Raw genomic sequence first — 20,812 nt, 5'->3', positions numbered from 1 at the left:
CTCCAGAGCCTGTGCCTGTGGCTCTGTAACACACCCCTCGCACACTCACGGCTCTGGACTTCCGCTGTCCACTCTGCCTTGAGTATCCTTGCCTTTCACCGGCTGACTCACCAGTTTCTCACGAGTCCTTTAAGACTTAGCTTAGGGACTGCCTCTTTTGATGACTTTTCTTTGCCTCACGGCTCCCCCTCTTCTTCCACAAACACTGACTAAACGCCCTGAATATGCCCGTCACAGCAGGTCACGTGCAGGATGAGACATCTGCTGTGCGTCTTCCCCTCTGACTCCACTGCTAAAGGGCCAACACTACATCTTGCTCATTGTTTCACTCCTCTAACACTCAACCCATGACTAATGAACTAACTAGTACTGTAGTAGCCCTCTTAGTAACAATCAGGCAGGACCTTCTACAAGAAATCTGACACTCCAGCTTTTCTCTGATCTCACCTTTCACTCTGATTGAACTAAAGACTTACCTGTACATGTTTTACCAGGGAGAAATAATTTAATCCAGAGATGTGTCATCACATACTCTTACATACTCTGCCGTTTAAAAATTCTGCTCACAATGGGGGAAGGAGACAGGTGTGCTTTCTGACAGCCCCACTGTTTTTGCACTTCTAGTGGTCACTGGCTTCTCTCTGTGCCTTCCTTAAACCCTTCTTAACAAGGGAACAGGATAACAAAGTAATTAAGAGCCTGGTTACAGCCTATGTGTGAACAGAAACATAAACAGGGACATAGAGAATAGACTAGCGGTTGCCAAGGAGGAGGGGGTGGGAGAGGGTTGGATTGGGAGTTTGGGATTAGCAGATGCAAACTGGTGTATATACAGGATGGATAAACATAAAGGTCCTACATGGGACTTCCCTGGTGGCGCAGTGGTTAAGAATACGCCTGCCAATGCAGGGGACATGGGTTCAAGCCCTGGTCCGGGAAGATCCCACATGCCAGAGAGCAACTAAGCCGGATGTCACAACTACTGAAGTCCAGGCACCTAGAGCCCGTGCTCTGCAACAAGAGAAGCCACCACAATGAGAAGCATGTGCACCTCAACTAGAGGAAGCCCGAGTGCAGCAACAAAGGCCAAACACAGCCAAAAATAAATACATACATGCATTTATTTTTAAAAAGTGCATGTATTTAAAAAAACCCCAAAAAGTTCCTACTGTAGAGCACAGGGAACTATATCCTATATCCTGTGATAAACCGTAATGGAAAAGAATATGAAAAAGAATGTACATAAATGTGTAACTGAGTCACTTTCCTGTACAGCAGTAATTAACACAACACTGTAATTCAAGTGTATGTCAATAAAAAATAAAATTTAAAAAAATTGCCAGAAAAATAGTCACATAAGGGGAACTTCCCTGGTGGTCCAGTGGTTAAGACTTTGCCTTCCAATGGAGGGGGTGAGGGTTCAATCCCTGGTCGGGGAGCTAAGATCCCACATGCCTTGAGGCCAAAAAACCAAAATATAAAACAGAAGCAATACTGTAACAAATGCAATAAACACTTTAAAAATGGTTGACAGCATAAAAAATCTTTAAAGAAAAAATTCACATAAATCAGAAACAAATGAAAGATAATAAAGTCCATACATTAAAAAAAAAAAAGCATGGGTTCGGGTCACATTGCAACTTCCCACTTACTTATAGCTGTGTAATTCTGGGCAACTCACATAATGTCTCCTCAGACTGTTCATCTATAAAATGGGGATGGTAAGAGTTCCCTACCTCAGAGCGTTGCTGTAATCCATAAACACGGTTAAGTGCCTTGGTAAATGTTTGAGGCTCTCTGGTTATTATGAATTAAAATATGTCAATGGCTTCTGGCCGTGTGATTTATAATAGTTTGATGTTTAACCAAATGGTAAAACTATTCCATTTATTATTCCCATCTCTTTTTAACCCTTAGCCTGCTTTGTTGTTTATGTTTTCTGCCACCACAGAGTGCTAGTTCCAGGAGAGTAAAGGCTTTATTTTGTTCACTGCTGAAAGCAACAGCACCCAGAAAAGTACTGTACATATGAAGCCCTCAGTAAACACTAGCTGAATGAATGGTGCAAAGTGTTACAAGGAAAAGTACACCCAAACTTTCATTATAATAAAAAAGTATAGATAAAAAAATCTTTCTCTAATGGCTTCCAGTCAAGTAACTGAAAACACCATATGCTATAATAATAACATAAGTAATTTATGAAAATTTGAAGGCAAAAACATAATTTTAAAAGATTTAGACCTACGTTAGGTGTGATAGAGTATGGATGCTTTCTTGAAATTCACAATCAGATCCAAGAGTATCACTTTCAGACTGTTCTAGTAGACTGAGTTTACTTTTAGTTGTCTTTGATGACACAGTCACTATTCTACTCTCTTTCTTAACAGAAATGTGTTTTCTCGAAGACTCACTTTTAATTGGTTTATTAACCAAAGAATTATTTTGCCCAATTCCTTTGCTTTTCTGCTTTACAGGTGAGTCAGAGCAGGAATGCAGGTCCTTCCCAGGTTGTTTCTTAGCAGAGTATTTTTTGGTCTATTCACCTGCTTTGCTCATTTTCTCTGAAGAAGACCTGCTATTTCTAGATAATTCCTCTTCTTTTCTTTGACTTCCAGTTCCAGAAATGACGTCTGCTGAAGGAGAATATGTTCTAGCAATGAAATCTTCAAAAGACTCCTACCGCTGCTCTGTGACTGGGACCCCCAGGTTGTCTTTGGAAGTTTCTAAGGCCTCCTGAGTAGACGCTGGGACACGGAAGGAGTCGAGAGGCAAAGGAATCCTAGCATCACCTGTAATTTTCGGAAAGTGGAGGGGAAGACAAAAGACAAGACAAAAATTCAGTGATGAACAAAGCCAACCATTAAAAAGTAGAGTTCAAAACTTCAATGTTACTCTGTAATCTTATTATTAACACAGTCAATTGATTAATCAGAAGATTTCAGAGCCAGTTTTTTTTGTAATTATATCTTGCCAAGTGATTCTCAGCTTAACCTAGCTATATCCAAGGCTATGTCCGCTACGTTTTCAGACTTTGGTGATTGGGGTAGTTGTTACCCATTTCCTTTCCCTCACTAAAAATAAAACCCTATTCTGTAAGGTAATTAATGTCTTTTCTATCCTCCAGGCACATGTAAACCGTATATAGTTTGTGACCAGACTGTGTTCTCAAGCTGTCAGTTCCCAAGACCACTCTGAGATGGGCTGATGGGGGCTCCAAGTAAGGCTGGAGGAAAAGCTGACAGGTTTTCCCCTCCCATTCCCATAACCAGGTGAGTCACTCTAATATGTTACCTATTAGCTATGTCTGGACTACTTATTTTAAAAATTATATCAGTATGTGTACCTTCATTAGTGTTCCTTCATTGTAAGCTGACTGCATACAAATAGAAACCTAGATAAAATATGAACAGAATAGACATTTATACAATTTAAAATCTGGAATATTTTCTCTAATGTCTTCTTTCTTCATTAAGGATAGTTTGCTTTAACTCATAAATTTTCTCAAGAACTTCCAGTCTCCTTATTTACAAAAGTACAGTATCATGAAATGGGCCCACATTTACTAATCTCAGATTTGGAAAGGATTCCAGAGTCTTCTAGCTCCCGGGCATGTGAACTATTAGAGACTGATCGTTATTGTTTTCTCGCTGACTTGGTCATTTCCTTTTTGCTAATCACTCTTAGAATCATTAAGTGCTGTTCTGTCCATTTACTTGGCTATTTTGCATTTGTTATGGGGCACCCTGTTTTGATTCTGATTTTCCTTCTTCAAGTGCCTTCTTTTCTTCTTTAGGTGGACTACTAACAGGAGAATTCATCTGGGGACGACCTAGTAAATGAAAATCTGACTGATCTATACCAGCCATTGTGGCCAACTGCCCAAGCCTAGACGAGAGGAGGAAAGGAGAAAAGACGAAGGTTATTATAATCACAGAAGAGCAGTTTAGATTTCCCCAGACTTACAATCATGAAATACTTCTAAAATCTTTTTTTTTTTTTTTTTTTTTTTTTTTTGCGGTACACGGGCCTCTCACTCCTGTGGCCTCTCCCATTGCGGAGCACAGGCTCCGGACGCGCAGGCTCAGCGGCTATGGTCACGGGCCCAGCCGCTCCGCGCCATGCGGGATCCTCCCAGACCTGGGCACAAACCATAGCCCCTGCATCGGCAGGCGGACTCTCAACCACCCCGCCACCAGGGAAGCCCTACTTCTAAAATCTTAAAAGCTAACATCCTACTCCAGACTACAAGCCTCTCTCTCCCCCAAATCCTCAGCCCTTTCCAGATTCATCCTCTAGGAGACATCCCACTGTCTCACTAGAAGCTTCAATATGTTCCATGCACCCTGTCCACTGCCTGTCACACCTCCATTCCTACACTTCTTTACCACCTTTCCTCCAGTTTCCAAGAATGTGTTTGTTCCTTCCTTCCCAACACCAACACCAATTCATTCACTGACAAAACACCACTCCATCAACTATCAATCTCCACTTCCCTCTTTCAGCAAAATTGCTCCCGGTTGAGAACCACTGACCTATATCTCCCCTGCAGATTAATAATCATTTTTATGTCTAAGGCAAAGATAACTTTAATTCAAACTTATCAAACAAGCAAAAGAAGTGAAAGATAGGAAAATTCTTATGCATTCCCGACTATTTTCAATGAAAACTGCCTTTAATTTAGTCTTTACAAAACAACTATACCTACTAATTACTCTGTCTACAGGTTACTCTTTTATAATGGGCTCCCCACTCTACCAAAGCAGGCTTCCCTATTTGCATTTCTTAAAAAATTTAATTCCTCATTTTAAAATGTCAACTATATTACCTATAATTACACTAAATTTGGCTAAATATAGCCACGTAAGTGATGAAAATTGCTCCAGTTCCTCAGCAAACTACCATTAGAGTCGCAAAGAGAAGAATGCCATGAAGAGAAATGAACTAACCCAGCATCTTTAAGGAGAACCAGGAAAGCATGGAACTTCTGAAAAGAATTCTCAGTGCTGCCCCAAACACCTTCATCATCCAGGATCATGCTTGTCAATGAGTGGGCATGAAGGGCTTCAGACAAAGAGAAAGTTGTGTTTCTTAACTGGGCATTTTCATGTTCCAGCTATACAAGAAGACTGAAAACGTCTGACATGATTTTTTCTCATTGTCATCAAAAGTAGTCTTGCCTTGGGCTTCCCTGGTGGCGCAGTGGTTGCGAGTCCGCCTGCCGATGCAGGGGACACGGGTTCGTGCCCCACTCTGGGAAGATCCCACATGCTGCGTAGCGGCTGGGCCCGTGAGCCATGGCCGCTGAGCCTGTGCGTCCGGAGTCTGTGCTCCGCAACGGGAGAGGCCACAACAGTAAGAGGCTCACATACCGCAAAAAAAAACCCAAAAAACAACAAACAAAGAAAAAGTAGTCTTGCCTAGTTTCAAGGAACAAAACTAAAACACTCAAAATGTAATTATTTTATAATTAATGTAACCCTCCGCCAGTAAAGACAGAGACCATATCACATAATAACCAAAGCCCACAGGCACCCAACAAAGTTTCCTATATAACACTTAGGTGGTATATAAATAAACCCAAGTTACCGTTTTATTAATGATCTTTCACAAAAGATCACATTTCTAACTGGTTCAATTCATAATGGAGCCTCATTCCACATTAGAAAATGACCTGCTTTAAGTTTCCCTTAAATTAGAAAGTGAATTATAGAATCTGATTTGAACAAAACATATTACAACTCTGATGAATGTTAAGAATTAACTTTAGTGAGTAAAATATCTAATGCTTACGTTTAAAAGTCCTAAATCATACCCAACCCAATTTATTAAATGTACGATCACCAATATTTTCTTTGGCTTCTTCAACATATTCACCCCCGTGCACTCTTCCCCTTCCGCTCAGCATCTACGCACTTAAAACCCCCTGTAAGCTCAACTCTCGTATTTCTCAGAAAGGCCGTTAATGTTTATGATGCCCCTTTTGCCTTACATGAGCAGGTACTCAACATTTATTGAATGAGTGTCTGCCAATCCACTGGATGCACTTTTAAAAATTCCTCCCTACACTCACCCTGTGATAAATTATATTTAGATAGAACTTTTTAGATTATGCCCTGCTTTCATGCACATTACCTAATGTAATTCTCATAGTATATATTTTTATCTTTCATTGCATTCTTAGAAGTTTTCCAATATCTTAAATTTATTTAAATGATTCACTTTCCTAATTCATTGCCAGGAGAGTCTCATCATGTCTTTTATGTTACTGTATATACAATACATGCACAGAAAGTGCCTTCTTGAATCAAAGAATCATGAACAGGAAATAAGCTAATGTCATATAAAAGCACACACACACACACACATACACAAAACGAGCTTTTCACATCTTTAAAAACATGCTTTCTGGAATATAGATCATATGATCACTAAATACCAGTAAATGCAAAAGTCCATATGATACCACCGATTTGCAACATATTACAGTTTTAAAGCTTACAAAATATGTGTATATGGCTTAAAATCAAATCAAAATAAAACCAAAACACTCTCAAAAGCAGATGAAACGTGTTTACCTCACTGACTCGTCTATCAGCCTTCAGTCTTATTACTCTTTCCTCCTTTAACTGCTTTAGGCACTCCTCCAGGGTTTCCTAAACAAACAGAGTCAATATTATAAGTAATTCATAGTATAATATCCAAAACCCTTTCCAGCTATTGGTCTCATCAGGATTTAGGGGCAGAGCCAGAAGTGAACTCAGATTTTAGTCTGCTACTGGTCATATTATACCATGCCAGTGAAATGAATGATCAAAATCTATCCAATTTGCAAAGATTTATTTAAATTCCACTCTTTCCAACATAAATTTGTGGCAGGCCACCATAAAAGGCATATGCATATAACATAGTAAGTCAGAAATAAGAAGTTACGACCAAGAAAGAAAAATTCTATTTTTATTTGTGGGTCTCTTTATAGCAGGAAGTCCTATTAACGAACCTGCTTAGCATACCTGAATTGCATAATTGCAGATTCAAAAGCATGTTTTAAAAAAGTAATCACTTTTAAAGCAATTTACAGTCAAGCACTGTTCCTGGAGTTCCCTGGGTATTAAATAATCGAATCATCAAAACCCTAAGAGGGGGCTTCCCTACTGGCACAGTGGTTAAGAATCCGCCTGCCAGTGCAGGGGACACGGGTTCGAGCCCTAGTCCAGGAAGAACCCACATGCCGCAGAGCAACTAAGCCTGTGCGTCACGACTACCGAGCCTACGCTCTAGAACCCACGTGCCACAACTCCTGAAGCCTGCGTGCCTAGAGCCTGTGCTCCGCAATAAGAGAAGCCACCGCACCGCAACAAAGAGTAGCCCCCCGCTCGACGCAACTGGAGAAAGCTGGCGAGCAGCAACGAAGACCCAACGCGGCCAAAAATAAATTTATAAAACAAAAAACCCTACGAGGAAAGAACGATCACTAACTCCATGTTATTTTACAGATGAGGGAAACAGAGGCAGAGAAGTAGAGTAAGTAGAGCAGCACAGCCAAGGTCACACCACTAAGTAGCAGAGCCACACTGTGGACTCAGGAAGCTGGCTGCCATTCCTGCTCACGGCGGTGGTAGTCTTCCCTTCACCAAGGTCACTGAAATAAAATGAACACTGATAAACTATCTTAGGAGTTTTAGGAACTAAGACACTTCGGTCCTTGAAGTGGGGACACTGCTTGCAATAGGCAGAATTCTGACAGAGCCTCCAAGATGACCACTTACTGAAGTACACAAACCTTCCACTTATCCAATCAAACTCTAAATGTAGGTGCTGTAGTGAAGGGATTTTGCACATGGAATTAAGGTTCAAAATCAGTTGATCTTTTAAGATAGGGAGATTACTTTAGGTGGATGTGGCCTACTCAGGCACCCCACGAAAAGGACCTGAACTCTTCCTGAATTGAAGTACAAAATGGACAAGAGGGAGACTCTCCATTGCTGGCTCTGAAGAAGTCCAATGCTGCGGCAGAGAAGGCAAGCGAGAGGCCTCTAGGAGCTGAAACTCTCCCCCGACTGACAGCCAGCAAGGAAATGGGGACCTCTGTCCTGCAACTCCAGAATCTGAATTATGCCAACAAGCCGGAAGAAGCCTGTAGGCATTCTTTCCCAGAGCCTCTGGACGCTAACACAGCCAGACTGACATCTTGATTTCAGCTCTGTGGCCCACACAAACTATGGTGAACATCCAACGTTTGGGGCTCAATATCTTACACTTAAATTTCACGTGCTTTAACACTCTCAGGAGGGAACCCACATGTTCCCGTGTGTATCTGAGCAGGAAGCCCAGTCACGCTGTGCCTGGACTTCTGACCTACAGAACTCTGAGCTAGTCAAATAGGTATTGTTTTCAGTCAGTAAGAGTGTAGTAAAAGAATTAATATTCTACTCAACCTCCAGGTTCGTGAACAAAATAAATGATTGTCATTGTTTTAGGCCACTGTTTTGGGGTGGTTTCTTATGCAGTGATAAACAATCATAATACCTATACTTATGAAAACAGTAAGGTATATTTATACATGTTAACTGCTTTGAACAATCACTTAAAGAATGAGGAACTCTATTACCTGCCATCATTGGGAGAGGAGCTGGTATCACTTTCTGGAGAGTAGCTTTTGGTACCTAACAACAATCCTACATCAGGAGTTTACCCTAAGGAAATCAAAGATGTGGGCAAAGATTTATCTACCAACATGATGTCATAAGATTGTTGATAACCAAACCCTAGAAGAAAGCTAAGAGCCTCCGAATTGGGACTGGTTTAAATAAAAACAGCTCATCGTCTGAAGGAATGCTCTATGAAGCCACTAAGAATGACAAGAGGTCTCAACCAGAGCTCATGAATGGGCTTCAGGAGTGCTACATTCAAAATATATCTGTGCGTTTTTCCTGGGAGATGATGCATAAGCTTAATCAAATTCTCTGATGTAGAAGAGTAGTTAGTGACATGGCAAAATATTTCTGATACTTTTTTAAGACAAAAGAACAGATTAGGTGTGTGTACATGCAGAGGTGGCTTTTATTTCCTTCAAGAAGTTATTCATTGTTTTCAAACATTTGCTCAATGAACATATATTTTTATATTCAGAACATGTTTAAAAAATTGACAGTCTAAGAACTTCAAATTCTTTAATGTTTCATTACTAAAGCCAGTCAAGTTTTCAATGGGGAAAAAGGGGAAAAAATTGCAAAATTCCTCTACTTTTAATATAATGGTTTAGTCAATCTTCTAAAACTGATTTCAAAGAAATTCTAAACAAATAAACAAAAAAACAAAAAACCCTCAGCACGGTCAGAGGAAAGTAGACTAAAATTCCTGACTGGTTCTAAATAGCACATCAAAGTGCAATTACATGCAACAGTTTCTCCCTCTAATGGAGGGAATTAGAACACAGTGTTCAATTTTTGTGAAAAAGTGTACCCTCCTCCTACAAAATATTCAGAATTCATGTCCCTTACATGGAAATATGGAACCAAAAAAGTTAGAAAGTAAAATTGCTTGATATTCTATTACTTAAGTAAGACTAATGATAAGGCTTTGGAATAATTTTCCTTCCTTCCATCTGCTCTCCATTCCACCCTTCTGTACACCGGCTAGGGTGATTTTTCTGGGGCAAAGCTCCCATCATATTGGATATCAAATTTTATGTTCAACTTTTCTCCATTTAACATTGAAATCAATCATTTCTCATATAATCAGGGGATTCATAACCTTGATTTTTTTGTGCGGGCTACAAAATATTCCACTGAGTGGGTTTACTGGTTAACCATTTTACACATTTAAATTCTTTCCAACTTTTCAGTATTATCAGACAAAATAACCGTTTTTATGCATGAAGGCTTTTTTCCATATTGAGAATAACATTCTTACAATAAATCCATAAAAATGAGTTTGAGATCAAAGCAAATGAACATTTTTAAGGCTCTGAGCTACCTATCTCCAGACTTCTTTCCAAAAGATTTCTGAGATTTTACACTGCCATCAGCGATGTATCACTTGGTATATAACCTCTACTATAACTGTTGGCTTACTTCCTCACTTAGAGTGCAAGTTATTTGAAGATAGGGGGTGTATTTTATTAAGTGTTTATCCCCAGCACCTGTGCCTAGCACAACGTAGACGGTCAATAAATAATTGCTTAATAAGGAAAATCCCCGCCACACACGTACATATAAGATGTACGTGTGTGAAAGACAGACTGTGTGTTTTTCTCTAACTGGATAGATGAAAACTTGTCATCTTCTTTAATGTGCAATTTTTTTGCTTATAATTAGTCATTAAATTTCTCTTTTAGATTATATTGTAAATATTCAGATTCTCTGAGGCAAATGGGCCTGGCACTACCCATTAGCTACATAACCTTGGACAAGTTCTATAACTCTAGGCCTCAACTTCCTCATCTATAAAATGGAGATAAGCTCCCATATTACAGAGCTCTTGTGAGAATTACATGAGTTAAAACACATATAAAATTAGAAGAGTGCTTGGTACATAGAATATGTGCAATTAATGCTGAATGAATGAACATGCGAATGCAAACAGTAGTGAAGGGCTTCAAATGAAACGGTCTCATCCCACTCCCACATCCAGCACTCAAGAAGCGACCGATTCTTTATGCAGTTTTTAATTGTAAAATACGATATGTGTACTGAGAAGTGCACAGAACAAAACTGTCAATGTGACAAAGAAAAAGAGAATACTTACATAAGCACTACTCGAAGCTGAAAGTATTGATACTTGTCAGCATCGCAAAAACCCCCCATATCCTTTTCTCATCACAAGCTCCTTCCCTCTTCCCGGTTAAACACCAACCTCACTTCTTGACAGTCATTTCCTTTAACCTGCATGCATCCCTAACAAAAGAGTTTAGTTGTGTCAACATCTAACTTTATGTACAGGATCATAGTATATGAAGTCTTTTCTATCTTATTTCTTTCTCTCAACGTTGGTTTAAAAAATTCATCCACATTGCTGCCTGTAGCTCTAGTTCATTCAATTTTATTGCTGGATAGTTTTCCCACTGTACAAATACACATCATTTATTTAATTTTTGACTCTTAATGGACATTTGGTTTGTTTTCAGTTTGTGCTAATGCAAATCATGGACAGGAATCCTGCTGTACCCGTTATTCTGGTGCATTTACACAGGGCGGGGGTGAGGGCTGCTGGCTCACAGGCTATTTATATACCTTCAGTTGATGGAGAGTGCTAAATGCTTTCCAAAGTAGTTGTGTCGATTTATACTCCAGTATAAAGAGGGTAGAAGATTCCCATAGTACTTCAGGTCTACAATACCTGATACTACCAGACTTTTTATTTATGTATTTGTCAATCTGATTGACATGTAGTTTCCTTGGTTTTGACTCACTTTTCACTTATTACTTCATGAAGTCGTACACTTTTCTGTGTTTACTGGCTGTATGGATTTCCTTTTTTATGAGGTTTACATCAAATATTGTTATTTTTTATTATTTTATTATTATTATTTACTTTTGGCTGTATTGGGTCTTCGTTGCTGCGTGCAGGTTTTCTCTAGTTGCGGCGAGTGGGGGCTACTCTTCATTGCGGTGGCTTCTCTTGTTATGAAGCACAGGATCTAGGCGCGCAGGCTTCAGTAGTTGTGGCACATGGGCTCAGTAGTTGTGGCTCACGGGCTCTAGAGCACAGGCTCCGTAGTTCTGGTGCACGGGCTTCGCTGCTCCGTGGCATGTGGGATCTTCCCGGACCAGGGCTCGAACCCGTGTCCCCTGCCTTGGCAGGCAGTTTCTTAACCACTGCGTCATCAGGGAGGTCCAACTATTGTTATTTTGAATTCTTCTCCATGTCCAAGTAATACTCTTACATGACTATTTTCTCACTAAATTGGAGGCGTTATCTGTTCACTTTCTAACTTACTAATAAGTAAGGGTTTAGTTCCTCTACACTCTTTCCTATGTCCACACTGCTCAGTAAAGTTATGTCATCATGAGTTATTCCACTGCTCATGATCTCTTTGACTTGTAGTCATATACTTAAAAACCTACATTGTTGATCAACTAGAAGCTCTCTCAACATCACGCTTTGTAAAATGAGGACATTCTTACCATCTTCCCTTTTTTCTACCTCCTGTCTACCTTCCAAACCCAGCTGTTACGTTGTCAAAGTTGAAATTTATATTCTGTTCTATGTGCAGTTAAGTCTTCTGTTACTTGAGAGTCAGTACGGAGTAAGGTTTAAGAGAACAGGCAGAGAGCCTAAACTCAAAGCCTCGATCCAACCTTAAATTAGGTACAGCCTGGGCAAGTTCCTTCCCTGACTTAGCTTCCTGCTCTCAAAAGTGGGAATGATATTAGCACCAACCTCATAAGGCTATTCAGAGGATTAAATGAGTTAATATATGCAAAAACACTTAGAGCCTAATATATGCTAAGTACATACTAGTACACAATACATTTCAGTACATACCAAGTTAATACTAATACATACTAAGTATAGTTTACTTTAGTTATTTGTGATTACATGCAAGTTGGCAATAAAAGCTGCAAACCAAGACAGTATTGCCATTATTACAATGAAATTAATATTGCCCACTGCATATGTACTGTGTCTCTGTGTATAGACTATACCTCGTTCCATACTGTGCCAGTGTCACTGCCCTTGTGCAGGGTGACCACATACCCCAAGCCGCCTTGGGCTGTTCCAGTTTATACCTGTTGTCCTGATGTTACAGCATTAGAGTGCCTCCTTACACTATTGAAGTGTAAGGAGTTTGGACAAGTTCCGGTTTGGACAACAAATTAGATAGGTGGTCATTACCCCTGTGTGTCACTGAAAAGGGGGACATCTATAGTGTCAAGTTGAAGTGGATTCTTCCCTTCCTCACCAATAGTAGGTTAAAAATCAACCATAGTTCAGTGTGCTTCAGCTTTATGTCCGTATAGCCTTTTCTCCTCTGGAGTTCAAGTTCCTTCTCCTCTTCCTCTCCCTCCTCCCTTCCAACAGTGCCTAACACCTAGTAAGTACGATATGCCTCAAGGTGTTTCTAAGCTCTCAATCACACAATCAATAGAAGCCTCTCCACTCTAGACAAGCTGCAATCTGTACTGAATCCCCTATTACCTTCCTTCTTGGTTTATTGCCTCATTTTGCTGGATTATGTCTATAAATAGCTTAAGGTGTAGCACAGGAGGTCAATTTTTCAAATTTCTTTGGGTACAAAATATCTTCTTCAGCCTCCACTTATGACTGATAGTTTGGCTGGATACAAACCCCTAGGGTGAAAATTATGTGCCTGAAAAACTTTGGAGGTATCTTTCTAATGCCTTCCAGGATCCATGGTGCTCATGACAAGTATGATAAAGTCAGATTGTAACCTTTTTTTTTAGGTGACCAGTATTTTTCTCTCTGGAATGGATGTATCCTCTCAGTATTTTATTCTATTTTAATTTATTTTTTAAGTATTTGAAAGTTTCACAATGAAGGGTGCCTAGGTATGAGTCTATTCTTACTCATCTTGCATAACTATTTTCAATCTGAGGCCTGATGTCTACTTTCAGCTGTGGGGAATTTCGTTGCCCTTTGACAGCTTCCCTCCATTTTTTTTCTGGGTCTGGACTTTCTAATAGTAACATGTGGGATCTCCCAGATGCAGCCTCTCTAACATATTTCTATCACATTTTCCATTGTGTCTTTCTTTTTTATATACTGAGAAATTTTTTAAATTCCTACTGAATTTATTTCAGCAACCATATTTTCATTTCCAGGAGACCTCTCTTGCTTTCTGACCATTCTCCTTTTCATTAATACCCTAGTCTTATTTTATAGTTGCTAGCTCTTTTTAAACCTCTCTCAGGATGCTAATTAGGGTTTTTTCTTAAATTATTCTGTGCCCTAAATTGTCCCTGGTCCTACTAGGATATGTTTGCACTCTTTCCCCCTCTCTCATGTTGTAAGCTTTACTCAACTAACAGGCAAATGACACTTATTTTCTATTTAAGAATGAGCGCAGAAAGCTCCCTGAAGTCAACGATTGATTGGCTTCTTATGCAGGAAGAAGCGGGGAGTAACTGTAACAGGATCTCCCCCAAAAACAGTTTTCTAGGGTGTAAAAACTCACAGTAGCTGCCCCAGTTCTCGCCAGTTTCACTGTCTTCAAAATGAAATCATCTCATTTCAGGAGGGTTAGGGCGGGGCAGGGAGTCCACTCCTCCAAACACATCCCTTCAATGAGCTCCCCTATTGGTCACACTTTTAACTAACTCCACCCTCTCTCCTACATGCGCACCTGAGCATGGGGCTACTTTTTCAGGTGGGGTCAGAATCCTCCTCAGTTGCACGTGGTCCCTGTGCATATTCTAGGTGATGCTTTTCCTCTGTTCTACTGCTTCAGTTTCACACTCTTCCACCTGTCTTCTTTCAAAACTATGTTGAAATCTCTTGATAGTTGTGTGCATATATACTTAAACACTTTGATACCATCATTGTAGTGTCTTGTCAAAACAGAGAAGAGCTAAAAGGGTTCTCAGTGCATTCTGAATCTGCTATTCTGTGGTCCCAGTGTTTAAACTTCTTGGACTTCCCCACTGTCTATTACTGCTTTTACAAATACAATCTCATGGTCTATTCGTGAAGGAAATGAATACACCACATCTAAAATAACAAGGAATGCAGGTTAGATGCTCTAGGGTCTAGTCATACTCTGCCATTTACTAATAAACCACTTACGTTCTACAAATTGTAGGTGCGCATTTATAAAACGAAAGGGAGTAACTCTACATGAACTATACATTTCTCCTACTCTAACATTTCATAATTTTCTAAGTTCTTTTCTTAAAATTTCTCTATATTATCATTATTTTTAATTAAAAAATAAAAATCTAACTTTCTCTTTTGAAAATCAAAGAGTAGTTCCCGTAGTCCTACAATAATGGGATAATTAGTTCTGAAACCTGTCAAGTGTCATGTTTCATACGAAGAGAAAATCATATTAAATAATTTTAAAAAATTAAACATGGACTTTGTAGCACAAAGACAAGGTCCCCCCCAAATGGTGTTCCTTTATTTACTAGAAATGTTCAGCTCTGCATTAAAGTTGAAATAAAATAAATATATTAATTTTGAGGTGCAAAAATTTCTTATAAAAATCAATTTTTCTTTTCTGTCCATACAAACAAAAGTATGGAATGACATTAGAGGTCAGGTTTATTTGGCAATAGAATGTAGCTTCTTGATATTTTTGATTTTAGGAAAGGAGAATATCAACATCAAAACTTTTTTCAACTTTACTTTTATTTAAAATGAGGCCATATTTTCCTCTTATAAAAAGAGAGTTCAACTAGAACTGTCTATTTTCTCATCTGTAAAACAAGAGCACTGAATCAGCTGACTGTATTCATTCAGAACTCAATTTCCTTATCTTATGATCACTAAGCTTCTCCCTAAATCTAAAATACTATGCTTCTAAGCAAAGGAAAATATATTACTAACGACATGTTTTGATTTTAGTTTCTTAGAGTTCAAATGTCCACCATTCACCTTGGTCTAAGCTTAAGGAACCATTCAAGGGGATACAATGCAGGTGGGAGGAGAAAACAGAACCCTCACACAAGCTGTGCTGCGTTGCAATCAGCCTTCCGTTTGAAAAATAATCTTCTCTATAGCTTTAAAGTGATAACTTTGTACCTGCAATGCTTCTTGTTTCAAACGGATTTTCTCTGGCTCCTCCTGAACACGTTCTGAGGAATCGTCGACCTCTTCGATTTCTGAGGAGGAAGGACTCTCTACTGTCACAGTCACAGGAAATTCTGATGGACCTGAGTGTCACAAGAAGAAGATAGGAAACCACAGAGTTGTTAAACTAAAGTGCAAAGAAAGAAGACAAGATTGTATAAAAGACAACACAAGCCAGATACCAAATATCCAAATATTAGAGGACATTTAACAAAAGTGATCTGAGGTATCATTCTTTATAAATGTCTCTCACTGCTCTTTAGTGTAAAACAGGCAATGACTAAGTAAAAGTACAGGAACTTATTTTTGCTATGTTACTGTACAGACCTCTGTTGTACGTGGTTAGGATTAGTAATGGGAATTGCCCATATTATTTTATTACGTTTCTTTCACAGAAGCCAAGTGAAGATCCAAGGTAAACATTTTTTCTCAGATCAACTTTATACTGCAAATGAAAAATTTATTCTTCACCATCAGACAAAAACAGTCTGGAAGAAAATGTAGTTTTTCAGAGGAAAATACATCAGTAAAGGGACTGATGAATAATCAGGAAGTCAACATATCTAAGCTGTGAATAATAGACATTAGAATTTAAAAAAATAAATCACATACACATACACAACTAAAACTGACCCATCAAAAATTTCATCTTCTCACCACCCTTAAGCCAAAACTAGGGCAACAATTCTCCCAGCAAGCTTCACTGCCACTGCAATGTTGTTCAATAGGACATTTCCAAACATTTAAAAACTGACCTGGCCACAACCCCATAAAAGTTTACAGATCATAAAGAAGTGTGCTGGGATTATATAACCACGCAGAAGACAAGTCACTAGGACATCATTTTGACAACAAGCAGCAAACCCTGCAGCATAGGAAAACCCTAACAGGAGAACGAGGTGCACACCCCTCTCTCTGGGAATGCAAGGCCAGGACTGACACCCAAGATGCTCTTCTCTCAACCTCAGCAGTGGTGCCTTTCACAGAGCAACTATGCAGTCTCCCAAGACCACTGGGAAGGAGAGTCTGATACTGACAGTATTAGCTTGCCACGAGGCCATAAGCGAGGGAATGTGTGTGGTCTTGGTGAGAGAGCAGAGGTTTGGGAGATGTTGCTTTATATTGGCTTTCAGATCAGGAATTTGTACATATAGCCCGCAAACAACGTTTCTTGAAAACATGTGAACATTCTTGAGTATGACAGCTCCATGTGAGGGGTCAGAAATGGCAGTCAAGTTCGTTTCACTGGGTAACAGCTGATTTGCGGACTGGAAAACAGGCTTCCTTGTTTACAGACATAACCACAAGGCTGCCAGGTGTGCACTAAATCCACACAACTACACAGTTGCATTGGGAGAGCGACCAAACATGTTTTACATGGATTTATTTCAGAGAGGGAAATGCTTCATGTAAGGCTCTGTCAGTTTAAAAAGCAAGAAGAATGACCATCCACCTTTCCCAATTCAAGCCCTATATATCATAAATATGATAGCTACACACCACCAACTGATTACATACATCACGAGCTTTGATGAATAGAAAGCCCCTAAAAAGATAGCAACAAAACGAAGTTAGATCTTCATGTAAATACATCACCAGTTAAACCCAGTTAATACAACTATTTAGTAGTATGAACAGTATCCATACAGAATTGTGTATAAAAATAAATAAGCTCAAAACAAGGACCTGGAGGGCTCTGCTACGGAGAAAACAGAACAGAATTCAGCCTACTGGCTTGGTAATCACTCTCTGAACTGCTGAGAGGCCCCTTCAGCTCCTATGTTCAGGATGGTTGAGATTTCAGTCTCACTTCTTTAAATGGTGATATTAATCGTTCTCTAATTTACCCCCCTGTTTTACCCCCCTGTGTGAGGAGGATGGACCTGCGATTAAGTGTCTCAGGAAGAAGACAGGAAACCACAGAGCTGTGAAACTCAAGTGCAAACACTGGGGATTCAACACTATAGTTTATGCAACAGCAATTCACATTACCATTTGCAAAAAAGTAGTCGGTTGTCCAGTGGGGATTAGAAACATCCATTTAACATGAGCAACTGAACAGATATTTTACACAGTAACTACTTCAAGTACTATTTAAAATCAATTCTCTTTGTTTTCTTAAGCAATTGTTAATCCCCAATTTCCTGATTACTACCAAGTATGTCACCTGAAGATCATCTAGAGCCATCTATTTCACTTAGCAAGCCTAAAGCTATAATTCAACCATTTTATTTACTGTTCTGTGACAAAAATTACTATGAACAGCTATCCCCTGGATAAGAAATCAGCTAATGCTAGTTTGACTCACTAAATCTGACTTACTGAGTTAATAAGCCAGTTGATTTAGAATAGGTCTAATGCACATTTTTCATCCATTCTGCATTAAACTATTTCCCATGCCTAAAATGTCTTTTTTCCCATTCATACGTATCCAAATTCCTACTTCTGTGCTGTAGGGCTTCGCTCAACTACACCTGCCTTTAATCAAACTTCTCTCACATGCACAATTGGTGATCATTTTAGTCTCCTCAAGACTCCCACGGAGTTACCTCTGTTGTGACACTTGAGAAACAACTTGAAACTCCCAATTACTTTTAATTTTTCTTCCTTAGAGGGCTCATTAGGCAGAAGCCATGTGTGAGTTACCTTTTTTCCTCTACACAAAATACCAGAGACCACCCACATAATACAAGTTCCAAAATAAAGAACTCTAAATGACTGAAAAAGACAGGGAATGCAAACAGGTTACCTGTTGCTTTTTGCACTTTCTGCAGGACACAATGGCCGGAAACCAGACACTCCAGGTGGTAGCGCTTCAGGAGGGTAACATTCTTTACCAGCAGAGTATTTCCTTCCATTACTTACAGGCTTCTTTGCGGCCAAGACTACGTTTGACAAAGCATGAAAAGAAGGAATCAAGATGCACCAAAGGTCTACAGAGCAAATGTCACACGTGCACACGTCGAAAGGAATCAAAAAGGCACTTGACAACGATGCCAAGCCCATTAAAAAGAGGATCGGTTTTGTACAAAGGTTTTCCATAAGCCAGCATTTTTAAAAAACATAAGTTCTCTACAGTAACAAGTTATTTTAACTAAAACAAAAGTATTGAGATGTGCAGAAATGCAAAAATAAAAGTTTAAAAAAAATCCCAAAGTATGATACATTTTATGTATCATGCAGAAACACTCAAGTTTCCTGAATCTTAGAACACCTTTGGCATTTCTGAATCTCAAGGACACAGAAACACAGATACACCCATGACTTCTGCCAAACAGAATCTTCAGAAGTAGACCAAAAGTTAAATTTAAGATGAATTTTTCTATGGAAAAACAATACAAGTTATAAGGCTGCAAGTTGCTGGGGGGTAGGTGAGTCAATTTTACCCTCCTATAAGCCTGTCAACCTTCACTGCTCCTTTGATTTCATATAGAAAACGCACAAAAAAACAAATGAAACCCACTGGATGAAAGAGTGAAATGTGGAGACTTACCCTATATTTCAGTAGTAAAGAGGCAAGTATCTTTATAGGAAACATTTGGTTGCAAAAACTAGACCTACGTGTTAATATTTTACTTAGAACAAGCCATATATTAAAATTCACATTTAAATATTTAATTTGAATTTACTGAAAACAAACATCATAGGTTAAAATGGTTATATTTATCCTTCAAAGCTACTATATTTTATGTTATTTTATTTATTTATTTTAATAGATCTTGATTGGAGTATAATTGCTTCACAATTCTGTGTTAGTTTCTGTTACACAACAAAGCGAATCAGCCATATGCATACACATGTCCCCATATCCCACCCTCTTGAGCCTCGCTCCCACCCTCCCTATCCCACCCCTCTAGGTCATCGCAAAGCACCAAGCTGATCTCCCTGTGCTATGCTGCTGCTTTCTACTATATTTTAGCAGCATTAGGATGCAGGGTAAAATGGAGTGTATTCGGTAATATAGGACAAATATTTCATAGAGTGTAGCTTATTGATAATCACCACACGATCCTCTGTGATTTACATGCCTCTTAAAAATATATAGGAGGGCTTCCCTGGTGGCGCAGTGGTTGAGAGTCCACCTGCCGATGCAGGGGACACGGGTTCGTGCCCCGGTCCGGGAAGATCCCACATGCTGCGGAGCGACTGGGCCCGTGAGCCATGGCCGCTGAGCCTGTGCTCCGCAACGGGAGAGGCCACAAAAGTGAGAGGCCCGCGTACCACACACGCACACACACACACAAATATATATATATATATATATGTATTAAAATTTTTTAAAATTACACTTTTCTTGTTAGGAGATTAAAAAATTTGTAATAAAAGTTCCCATCTTTTATTAGGCATACATAAGTACAATATAAATGTGACACAATTCACACCATTATTTCACCCCTATACTCCCCTGGATCTAGGTATATACCCAGATACTGATTTGGCTTACCTCTATGTCTCCAAATAACTGAGGCAAATACAAAAAAAAAAGCCCAAGAAATAAAATTACTCTTAAAAGAGCTCAATGAGCTTGTATACTGCAGTTACATTTCCACTTTGTTTAATCATGCTAACTAAAAAAAAATGTTTAACTGTTCTCATTCCATGATGCCCTATTATTCTGTACTAATTTTACAGAATTCCAAATACGTCGTACATATACATGTTTTATTTATATATCCTTCCATTTCTAATATCATAGCAAAAGTCAATGTAGCTATTTTAAGATTGCTTTACATAGGATATAAATTTTTAATAATAATATCTAATTAGTGTGATATCACAAATCTTAACTTCTTTGAATGTACTATTTGATTATTAAAATATCACTCTCTTTAGCGGAGGGGGTAGCGGAGGCGCGCGGGAGAATCCATGTCCTTCTTAGAACCGTTTCCTCTAAATACTTTTAAACCAACAGCTCTTGGCGAAAGTCTTCATCCCTTTAAGGCTAAGTTCTCGCGAGACGACAAGACGCCGGATAGCTTAATCGCACGTTGTGCCTGCGCGCGCTGGGGCAGCTCGCACTTCCGCCCGAGGCGTGTTGCGACTCACAGCAGCTGCCGGTCTC

At 39.2% G+C, this 20,812-nt stretch overlaps 2 pseudogenes across 2 annotated transcripts in view; one reads left to right on the top strand and one right to left on the bottom strand.

The window, feature by feature from the left end:
* Positions 1 to 20,812, top strand: part of LOC308620769 (centrosomal protein of 78 kDa-like) — a 571,052-nt pseudogene that overhangs the window by 136,921 nt on the left and 413,319 nt on the right. The gene's annotated exons all lie outside the window — the stretch shown is intronic.
* On the bottom strand, positions 1,143 to 20,682 carry LOC308620078 (centrosomal protein of 78 kDa-like; annotated as a pseudogene). The gene is made up of 9 exons: positions 20,661 to 20,682; positions 18,500 to 18,635; positions 17,247 to 17,296; positions 15,703 to 15,833; positions 6,576 to 6,653; positions 4,947 to 5,113; positions 3,714 to 3,885; positions 3,344 to 3,391; positions 1,143 to 2,805 (listed from the first exon to the last, which is right to left on the bottom strand). The product of its transcript is annotated as a centrosomal protein of 78 kDa-like (transcript).

This window comes from Mesoplodon bidens (assembly GCF_964165515.1).
Source record: "Mesoplodon bidens genome assembly, chromosome: 7".
In the NCBI taxonomy this organism is placed as follows: domain Eukaryota; kingdom Metazoa; phylum Chordata; class Mammalia; order Artiodactyla; family Ziphiidae; genus Mesoplodon; species Mesoplodon bidens.
This window is presented reverse-complemented; position numbering and strand designations above follow the sequence as displayed.